Here is a 10,000-nt window from a genome sequence, read left to right as displayed (position 1 = left end):
CGCGCAAAGGGAAAGGAAGCCTGCCAGTTCGAGAAGAACGTTTCTTTTTTTTTCCGTCGTGAGTACGCTGCCGATAGTTACAACGCTAGCGTGAGGTGTCGATCACCGATGTCATCGGGCAACATGATCGGGGTCTTGCATGCAATTTCGCATGGAGGACATTGTCCCGTCGTTGCGCGATGCTTCGTCGCACCCGCCGTTGTACGTACGCGCGGCATCTTCGATGGAGCGAAACTGTTCCTTCTCGACTGCCTGCGTGAGGCTTTGTCCCAGCGTTTACAAAGAGCCCGCCAGTTTGGGATGTATCGTTCCCTCCTCGGCGCGTAAGCATTGCGTCGATATATATAGCGCTTGCGTGAGGTGCATCTCCGATAGCCCCGTCGCCACAGCATGATATCGGGGTCTTTCATATCTTATGGAAGACATGGTCCCGTCGCTGCGCGATGTTTCGGTCACACACCCGCCGCTAATATATACGGTGCATACTCGCGCGGCAGAGAGAGGAGAGAGAGCGTGCTTGCCAGCTGCTTGCGCGAGGCTGCGCCCGTTTCTCCTATTTTCGGTGGGAATATGAAAAGCGAGCGAAGAAGAGGTTAAGGAGAAAAACCGATATGAGCGCACGAGTGCGAAAGCAAACGTGTTTTCCCATTCGCATCCCGCTCCCGGTGTTTCTTCGTCTCTTTACCTCGTTGTTCTCTCCGAACCGTCCCGCGGATGTGGACCCTCTCTTGAGAAAGAGAGAGGGCCCGGGTAACCTAGGACGCGACACGTATCCCGCGTCGATGTGCGGCCGTAGGGTACGTATTCCTGCCGTGTGAACAACAACTGTGGACCGGCTGTTAACAGCTTCGACTTTCGTGAGTCTGACTCCCAAGAATAATGAATTTGTGTGTGAATTTAACGGGATGAGAAAGACCGATCGAAGCCGGCTGCGAAGTCCGTTCTCATCGGCTATCCAAATCAGGAGGGGAATACGTACGTGCAGGGCGCTGCGACAATAAAATGGGGGGTGTCGTTTCAGAGGAGAACACCGTGGATGTACGTGGTTCACTTGATCGGGGTATCCCCGTCGGCTCCATCGTACTCTCCAGGTTGTGATCCTAGGTTTTTAAATGTACTCTACGCCTGGCCGTTACGGGAACCGTTCGCAATTGCGTGGCGGTCTCCGTGCGGAACCGCATCCCAGAGACCCCTGTGTCGTCACTTTCGTTCGTTCGTATCTTACGTTCGGACGAAGTGTCGCGACGCCCGAACCTCCATCGACCGTGTGCTAGTTGGAGGCGCGGGTCTCGGATTCTTCCGAACCCGAGAACTATATACGAGTATGATATATATATATATACATGAACACAGAATATTAAAATACAACCCTGAACGGTGGATCACTTGGCTCGTGGGTCGATGAAGAACGCAGCTAATTGCGCGTCAACGTGTGAACTGCAGGACACATGAACATCGACATTTCGAACGCACATTGCGGTCCACGGATACAATTCCTGGACCACGCCTGGCTGAGGGTCGTTCACGTAACCTTAAGACTGCTTACGTTGGCATCTCGGTGTCACGTACGAGCGATTGTTGGACCGTTCGTCGGCGTTTGCCGCGGTCGCACGAAAACAAGCGAGAATACGCTCTAGACGTCATGGAGGGAAGAAGGTTGTGTGTACACGGCAGATGACTGGAGACATCGTCGTCATCGTCGTTGCTTTGTCGTTCCGGACTTGCGTGAGTGCTACTTTTCACACGGCGTCGTGAGTCGCTTAATTTGTCGACCGCCCGTGCGTGTATGTGCACCGCTCCGGACGCAAGCGCGCGGACGTACGATCATCGACCAGCCTCCGTGTCTCGCCAGATACCCTCGTGATTGTTAACAGACTCGCTTTTCGTGCGAGTTTTCATCCGCGCTCCCGACGTAGTCTGAAATGATGCGTGTAAGAAAGAGGCGTGCGTAACCCGCAACGACACACAAGAGAGTTTGTCGTGAGACTACAGAGAAGGACAATGAAAGGGTGTGCGAGTGAGCATGAACACGAGATCGCGTATACCCCACCCGTGTAGTGTGGTGAAGAAATGTATGACGAGAAACAGAGCCCCAGGGATTCTAGAGGGATCGTCTTGTTGCAGGAACAACGCGAAAAGGAGGCACTCATTCGTCGAAACGATGAAGTTCCGGGATGCATCTTCCCCGGCCACGTTTCGGTCGAGTCGTTTGTGGCTCCGTGAATGTGTTGTGTTGTACTACAACTTGTTTCTGTATCCTGAATCCTCTTTGGCGAGGCTTACACAGCCGCCATATATATGACTCATCACATAGGGATGACTTCTCTCCTAGAAGGAGGAGGTGGAAAGGTAGCAGCGTCTGGTCGCCCCATGTCTTCGCGTTAGTCGATCGCCGAGAGAGACCGCGCGTCAAGTCCGGTCGTCCAGTCCACGAAAGCTATACAAAAAGCAAGCGGACGGGCGTTAAACCATACCGGCAGTCGCCTGGCGAGAGTCTCTCTCCTTTAGATCGAATTAAACGAGACGCGAAGATGCTTTGGTGTGGCGCATTAAGGACGATGTGACTTACTCTCCGCTGATCACTTCTGGCGAATGACGAGGAGCTTCCTTACCTTTGGAAACGCTGCTGTTGCGTTACGACAACATATTCCGAAGGCACACGGCGAAGTTGGGACGACGCATCGAACATGATCTCAAGTCTCTCTCTCATTTCCCATTTCTCGTAACATTCGTTCACACACTCTGCCTGGTCCGCTTCTCTCGGTTGTGTGCCCCCGTTGTACGAGGATTACGCCACAGCTTCTTTCGTCATTTTTACACATATATAAAATATATCACTCTACGTGTGTGATATATTTAACACGTATACGACGACCTCAGAGTAGGCGAGATTACCCGCTGAATTTAAGCATATTACTAAGCGGAGGAAAAGAAACTAACAAGGATTTCCTTAGTAGCGGCGAGCGAACAGGAAAGAGCCCAGCACTGAATCCCGCGGTACTGCCGCAGGGAAATGTAGTGTTCGGGAGGATCCGTTTATCCCGTGACGTTGCATCGCGTCCAAGTCCATCTTGAATGGGGCCATTTACCCATAGAGGGTGCCAGGCCCGTAGCGACCGGTGCGCGTCTCGGGAGGGTCTCTCCTTAGAGTCGGGTTGCTTGAGAATGCAGCCCTAAGTGGGTGGTAAACTCCATCTAAGGCTAAATACAACCACGAGACCGATAGCGAACAAGTACCGTGAGGGAAAGTTGAAAAGAACTTTGAAGAGAGAGTTCAAGAGTACGTAAAACCGTTCAGGGGTAAACCTGAGAAACCCAAAAGTTCGAAAGGGGAGATTCATCGTCGACAAATGCTGGCTCCCGTTGGTGCGCGAAACCCCGAAAGGGGTGTCCGTCGCTTTTCCGCAAGGAGGGCGCACGGATGTTACGGCCAACGGCGAACGTTCCGGCTACGTAGACGTGCACTTCTCCCCTAGTAGGACGTCGCGACCCGTTGCGTGTCGGTCTACGGCCCGGGCGGTTAGACCGTTGCGTCGCCTTGTGCGTGCGCGACGGACCCTCGGTGACCCGACCGGCTGCGCGACGGTGTTCCCCAGATGGTATCGGGCCGCAACCAGTCTTCTCATTCGAACGGTGCGTCAGGCCCGCCGCAAGCTCGGTCAGCTTTGTTTGCCCTGTGGTACGGACGTCTTTCCCGTTCACGGGCCTGGCCAGCTGTTAGCCGGCGGAGCCCTCGGACTGGCCAAGCTTTGAATTACCTGTCGGCGGCGCTATTGCTTTGGGTACTCTCAGGACCCGTCTTGAAACACGGACCAAGGAGCCTAACATGTGCGCGAGTCATTGGGATGAGTAAACCTAAAGGCGAAATGAAAGTGAAGGTCGTCCTTTGCGTCGGCCGAGGGAGGATGGGCGCTGCATAGTGCTCCGCACTCCCGGGGCGTCTCGTTCTCATTGCGAGAAGAGGCGCACCTAGAGCGTACACGTTGGTACCCGAAAGATGGTGAACTATGCCTGGTCAGGACGAAGTCAGGGGAAACCCTGATGGAGGTCCGTAGCGATTCTGACGTGCAAATCGATCGCTGGAACTAGGTATAGGGGCGAAAGACTAATCAAACCATCTAGTAGCTGGTTCCCTCCGAAGTTTCCCTCAGGATAGCTGGCACTCACTCCTCCGTTCCTTCGGGGACGCGTGCGAGTCTCATCTGGTAAAGCGAATGATTAGAGGCCTTGGGGCCAAAACGACCTCAACCTATTCTCAAACTTTAAATGGGTGAGATCTCTGGCTTGCTTGGTTCATTGAAGCCACGAGATTTCGGATTAGAGTGCCAAGTGGGCCAATTTTGGTAAGCAGAACTGGCGCTGTGGGATGAACCAAACGCAGAGTTAAGGCGCCTAAGTCGACGTTTATGGGATACCATGAAAGGCGTTGGTTGCTTAAGACAGCAGGACGGTGGCCATGGAAGTCGGAATCCGCTAAGGAGTGTGTAACAACTCACCTGCCGAAGCAACTAGCCCTGAAAATGGATGGCGCTGAAGCGTCGCGCCTATACTCTGCCGTCAGCGGCAAGTGGGGAGGGACGGTGCCATAACTGGTGACCATCCTCCATGAAGCCCTGATGAGTAGGAGGGTCGCGGTGGTGTGCGCAGAAGGGTCTGGGCGTGAGCCTGCCTGTCGGTGCAGATCTTGGTGGTAGTAGCAAATACTCTAGCGAGACCCTGGAGGACTGACGTGGAGAAGGGTTTCGTGTGAACAGCCGTTGCACACGAGTCAGTCGATCCTAAGCCCTAAGAGAAATCCTATGCAAATGTGGTGTCCTAAAATCAATGTCTGCAAACATATTATTATACAAAGAGATAAATTGAAAGATAAAAAAAGAGACATACACACGTTGGGCGAAAGGGAATCCGGTTGCTATTCCGGAACCCGGCAGCGGAACCGTTTAACATCCGGGCCCTCATTGAGTGTTCGTCGGGGTAACCCAAAATGACCTGGAGAAGCCGTCGGGAGATCTGGGAAGAGTTTTCTTTTCTGTATAAGCGTTCGAGTTCCCTGGAAACTTCTAGCAAGGAGATAGGGTTCGGAACGCGAAGAGCACCGCAGTTGCTGCGGTGTCTGGATATTCCCCTCGGACCTTGAAAATCCAGGAGAGGGCCACGTGGAGGTGTCGCGCCGGTTCGTACCCATATCCGCAGCAGGTCTCCAAGGTCAAGAGCCTCTAGTCGATAGATTAATGTAGGTAAGGGAAGTCGGCAAATTGGATCCGTAACTTCGGAATAAGGATTGGCTCTGAGGAGCGGGGCGTGTCGGGCTTGGTCGGGAAGCGGGTCTGGCTGACGTGCCGGGCCTGGGCGAGGTGAAGGGTCTTAGACTTCGGTCGACGTCCTGGGATCCGAACTCGGTCCCGTGCCTTGGCCTCCCGCGGATCTTCCTTGCTGCGAGGCTTCCGCGTCGGTTCAGCCGTCGCGTGTCGTTTCTTCGGCCGCCATTCAACGCTCGGCTCAGAACTGGCACGGACCAGGGGAATCCGACTGTCTAATTAAAACAAAGCATTGCGATGGCCCCCGCGGGTGTTGACGCAATGTGATTTCTGCCCAGTGCTCTGAATGTCAACGTGAAGAAATTCAAAAAAGCGCGGGTAAACGGCGGGAGTAACTATGACTCTCTTAACTCTCGTCGTTTTATAAGGCAGTAAACGTAAAAACGTTTAACTTTTTGTTACTATGCAAAGCCAGAGGGCTGAATTAAATTCCACTGGAAAACCAGTGATGAACAGGAATGCACGTCGTATGTTTGCTTACAATATGAAGAAATACAACGCCGCCCCAGTCGCTGAAAATTGGGCGGATGAGCCGGAGCCCCCACAACCAAGGGCTCCTGGAAGAGGCAAGCAGACCAATAGGTCAAAGGGATTCAAAAAGGATGGAAAACCTCCTAAAAAGGTTGAAACTGGTCCGGCAGTTATCCGTGACCCGGCAGAAATCACTCCTACAGTGGTTAAAGCTAGTAAGGAGAACTTGCGCGATGAACCCATGTGGCAGGAAGGACCGTATACCGGTACTCAACCAATAACCAGAATCTACTCTCAGAACATGGATTTTTCAACATTTCCCATACTATGTGAGAGAGTATATGGTGATCTGGAAGCTGAGAATCCTCGCCTAAGGAGGGAAATCCCATTCTGCGCTTTCCAGCATGTGTATACCAGCATCCTCAATGCGGTAATCATCGATCATGTCCGCACTATTAATGCTGAGGACCGCTATGCTGACGAGGAGTCTCCTCTCAACCTTGTTCCCGAAGATCTTGTCACTCCCGCACCAATAGCCGAGTACTACAAGATGATCGCTAATACCACCACTCCCCAGGGTGATATGGTGAAAGTCAACATCCCTGAAATTGGCATCCCTCAGGTAAGTATTCCGGCAGTGGATGATGATGGTGGTGTCTGCCAGCAAGATGCTATTCCTTCTGGTAGTTTCGGGCGTTTGACAGCAGCAGATCATAACAAGTATGAATGCTACGTCTCACCCTTTATAACATCTCAACTCGTATTGGAGACACGCAGACAGAACGAAGAACGAAGATTCCAGGCTTGGAACCCAATGCCTGAGGGTTCGTTCCCTAATGGTGCTATTCCGAATCTGAACCTTTTAGGTTTTAGGCCCTCAGTTGAAAGGCTTAACCCTGAGGGATTGCAGTCAATATCTGACTTTGAATTCCCTGACAACGACAATATGTCAGGAAGGCTGCGTTGGAGTCCCGAATTAGTAGCTCGGGTTTCAAGTCACCTCCAAAAGATGAGTGACAGATATAAAATGACCACTGGAAGACCAGGTCATGGTTCCAATTCTGCAGCAATCGGGTGGACCAAAATACCTGTGGCAGGAAATACCGCCGCAGACCATAATATGGCTAGATTGGCAGTCATAAATGGGCCCGTGATAAGCTCAGTAGCGATGGGTAGTTCGCAGTGCAACATCATAGGAATATTTGGGCTTAAAAGAGAAAGAACACCTGCCGCTCGTGGATTGTGTTTCACGACTGGCAATGGCCAGGCTCCAGCTGGATGGAGCCAAACCATCAATCGGAACTTCAAGATGGAAGACCCATTTCTTCCTACGATCGGTGTCGACATGCCGGGGTTAAGAACACCCTAGCACGAGAACGCTAGTCCGTCAGGAGACAGAGCGTTATCAATTACCACCTGGACAAGAAGAAATTTTGTTATTAAGAAATGAACCATTTCTCCGTTGATAGGTGATGAACAGTTCCGCTGAATAAGCGATGATCTTATATTCCTAGTGAATACACTAGATGCCTAATGAAAACATTAGATGGCCTTAAAGGCATCAAAGGCGGGAGTAACTATGACTCTCTTGTCCGTCGCACGAAGCGCTGGTGCGATGGGCAGTAGAGTCATGGTTGCGGGGGGTGGTGATGCGTAATACAGGTCCTAGTGGCCCTTAGCCTCTCCCACCCCGACAGGGACGACCTCCTCGTGGTCCCGCTGGGCCCTCACGCTTGCGTGAGGTGGCAGACGGTCCCTCATCAAACGGTTGCTATGCTATGCAGCCGGAATGAATCGGAGTAGCATAAGACTTATGGAACTTTATAGATTTCATTATCGGTTTTCCGATAACAGGCTTGTCCTGTGAAGATTCCCAAATAAGACCACCATTACCGCGTTGATAACGTGTATATGTACTCCGATGATGACTTTGGCTTTCATAAGGACACGATTGGACTTTCACTTGGTTTCAATTGCATAGGTTTAATAAAACACGGCACACAAATGGCGACATCAAATAGAGCCTCGGACGCAACATTTCTCGGTTCCGGAAACGTTGTGGCGGATTTATCCGCTCAGGAGGGAACCTCATACGACAACTTGGCTATGGATATGGTAAACGATTTTGATACAACGGTTTTAACGATTTGGGTGCCATTAGATCCAGGCAGCACATTATGTTCCATATGCCTACGTAAAAATAAGCGTATATTTTTCGATACCGCTAAGGATCTGTCCGCGCACTTGAGTAAACATCATCTGCAACAAAAAACCTCGTGGATGTGCCGGGTTTGCAAAAGAAAGTTTGAAAAACTTCACGGCTGGAGCTGCCACTTTGCCAAGTGCAAAGGGACAGCAACCCTTGCTTCCAAGCCGTTCAAGTGCGAAGTTTGTGACATGAGCTTTGCGTCTGCCAGAGGCCGATCCATACATGAGATGCATGTACATCCTACATTGCGCAATGAGAAAAGAATACTGGCCCATGAAACCACAAAGGAGCCCTCTATGTCAGCAGACGGTAGATCTAATAGAGGCTGTTGGACTGCAGAAGAAGTCCGGCTGCTAATGGAGCTTGAAGAAAGATTTGGTGATTGCCGTTACCCAAACGTTGAAATACGCAAGTACATCACTAACAAAACTTTAAAGCAAATAAGCGACAAACGTTGTGATTTGCGTAAAAAACAAGCGCGCACATTAGGTAATATTCCATCTGAGCCTCAAGATGTTGAGGCCAATGAAGAGGCAGCTAACGCCGAATTAAACAGTTCCTCAGAAGAGGACTATCAAGATGCCCTAAATGAAGACGACAGTACCGGCCTCAACGTATCTAATGTAGCGCCTTGCTCAATAATTAATGTTGTCGCAGATTCTACTACCGCAGATAATTCTGCTGAAAATTCACAGTGGTCGGATACTATGGCCAACGCTATTGAAATTATAGACAACGTTCCAGATCCAGTAAAAGAAATTTTTGAAACACTGCGAAGTATATGGTTATCTAATAAGAACGATTTGGTGATGCTAAAAATGGAAATCGACTCCTTCATCACGAATACACTAACAGTATTTCTGTTAGGAAGTGACAGCACTCAAACAGATGCTTACGTGAAAGAAAGGAGAAGTAAGAAAAAGACCACAGGTAAAAATAGCAGTCACAGATGCGAGAATAAAAACAGAAATAACCATATAACCAAACATGACAATATTAATCCTAGAAGAGTAGCCAATGCCAACAGTCGCAAAAGATATAGGTATGCCAGATGCCAGGACCTATATAATGAGTGCCCTAAAAAATTAGCAGACATTATTGTGAAAGGAGATCCGTCATTTGTGGACCCGCCGAGACTTCCTCCTTCCGCAAACGATATCAGAGGTCTCTACACTCAATTATGGGAAACCGAGGGACCAAGAATCCTAACAGACGCAAATATCCCGCAACCTCTATCAATGGATGAGATTTTATACCCCATATCAGCTGAGGAAGTCACTAAAAGAATTAAAAAATTGAATAACAAAACGGCCGGTGGTCCGGACAATATTCAAAAACAACACCTACAAAAATCTGGATTGCCTATAATTTTAGCTATGCTATACAACATCTTATGCGTGGCCAATCATTTCCCAACAAATTGGCGTCACAATCGCACAACCTTAATACCAAAGGTTGGCCAAGATCTGGATATGGTTCAAAATTGGCGACCCATAACAATCAGTTCGGTTTTAAGTCGCATATTTTCCTCAATATTAGATGGCCGCTTACGTGGCGTAATAGTGCAAAACTTAAGACAGAAAGGATTTACTTCTGAAAATGGCTGTAAGTACAACACCATGCTTTTAAATGAAGCCATAAAAATTAGCAAACGGCACAATGGTGGAGTTATCACTATCTTAGACGTCACTAAAGCGTTCGACACTCTTCCGCATTCGGCCATAGGTCCGAGTCTTAGGAGAAAGGGCATACCTGAAAGTATAGTCCAGCTAATACTTAAAATGTATTTTGAGTGCACTACTATTATTAAGGCTAGAAATAAGGAAACAGTAGCTATAAGATTGCTGAGAGGCGTAAAGCAGGGTGACCCCTTGTCCCCTCTATTGTTTAACCTCTGTATGGAGCGCCTGTTAGAATTAATAGAGGAAGCAACGGATGGTATCAATTTTAGCGATCGGGTGCAAATAACCACCCTAGCATTCGCTGATGATATTGCGCTATT

At 49.8% G+C, this 10,000-nt stretch overlaps 1 non-coding gene and 1 pseudogene across 1 annotated transcript; both read left to right on the top strand.

Moving 5' to 3' along the window:
• Positions 1 to 1,366: 1,366 nt before the first annotated feature.
• On the top strand, positions 1,367 to 1,521 carry LOC143181997 (5.8S ribosomal RNA). Its single transcript, XR_013002378.1, has one exon. It is a non-coding gene; the product is annotated as a 5.8S ribosomal RNA (ribosomal RNA).
• A 1,350-nt stretch (positions 1,522 to 2,871) lies between these two features.
• Positions 2,872 to 10,000, top strand: part of LOC143182004 (large subunit ribosomal RNA) — a 10,339-nt pseudogene continuing 3,210 nt past the window's right edge.

This window comes from Calliopsis andreniformis, chromosome 7 (assembly GCF_051401765.1).
Source record: "Calliopsis andreniformis isolate RMS-2024a chromosome 7, iyCalAndr_principal, whole genome shotgun sequence".
In the NCBI taxonomy this organism is placed as follows: domain Eukaryota; kingdom Metazoa; phylum Arthropoda; class Insecta; order Hymenoptera; family Andrenidae; genus Calliopsis; species Calliopsis andreniformis.
Note: the sequence above shows the minus strand (reverse complement) of the source record. Positions and strands in the feature narration are given on the sequence as shown.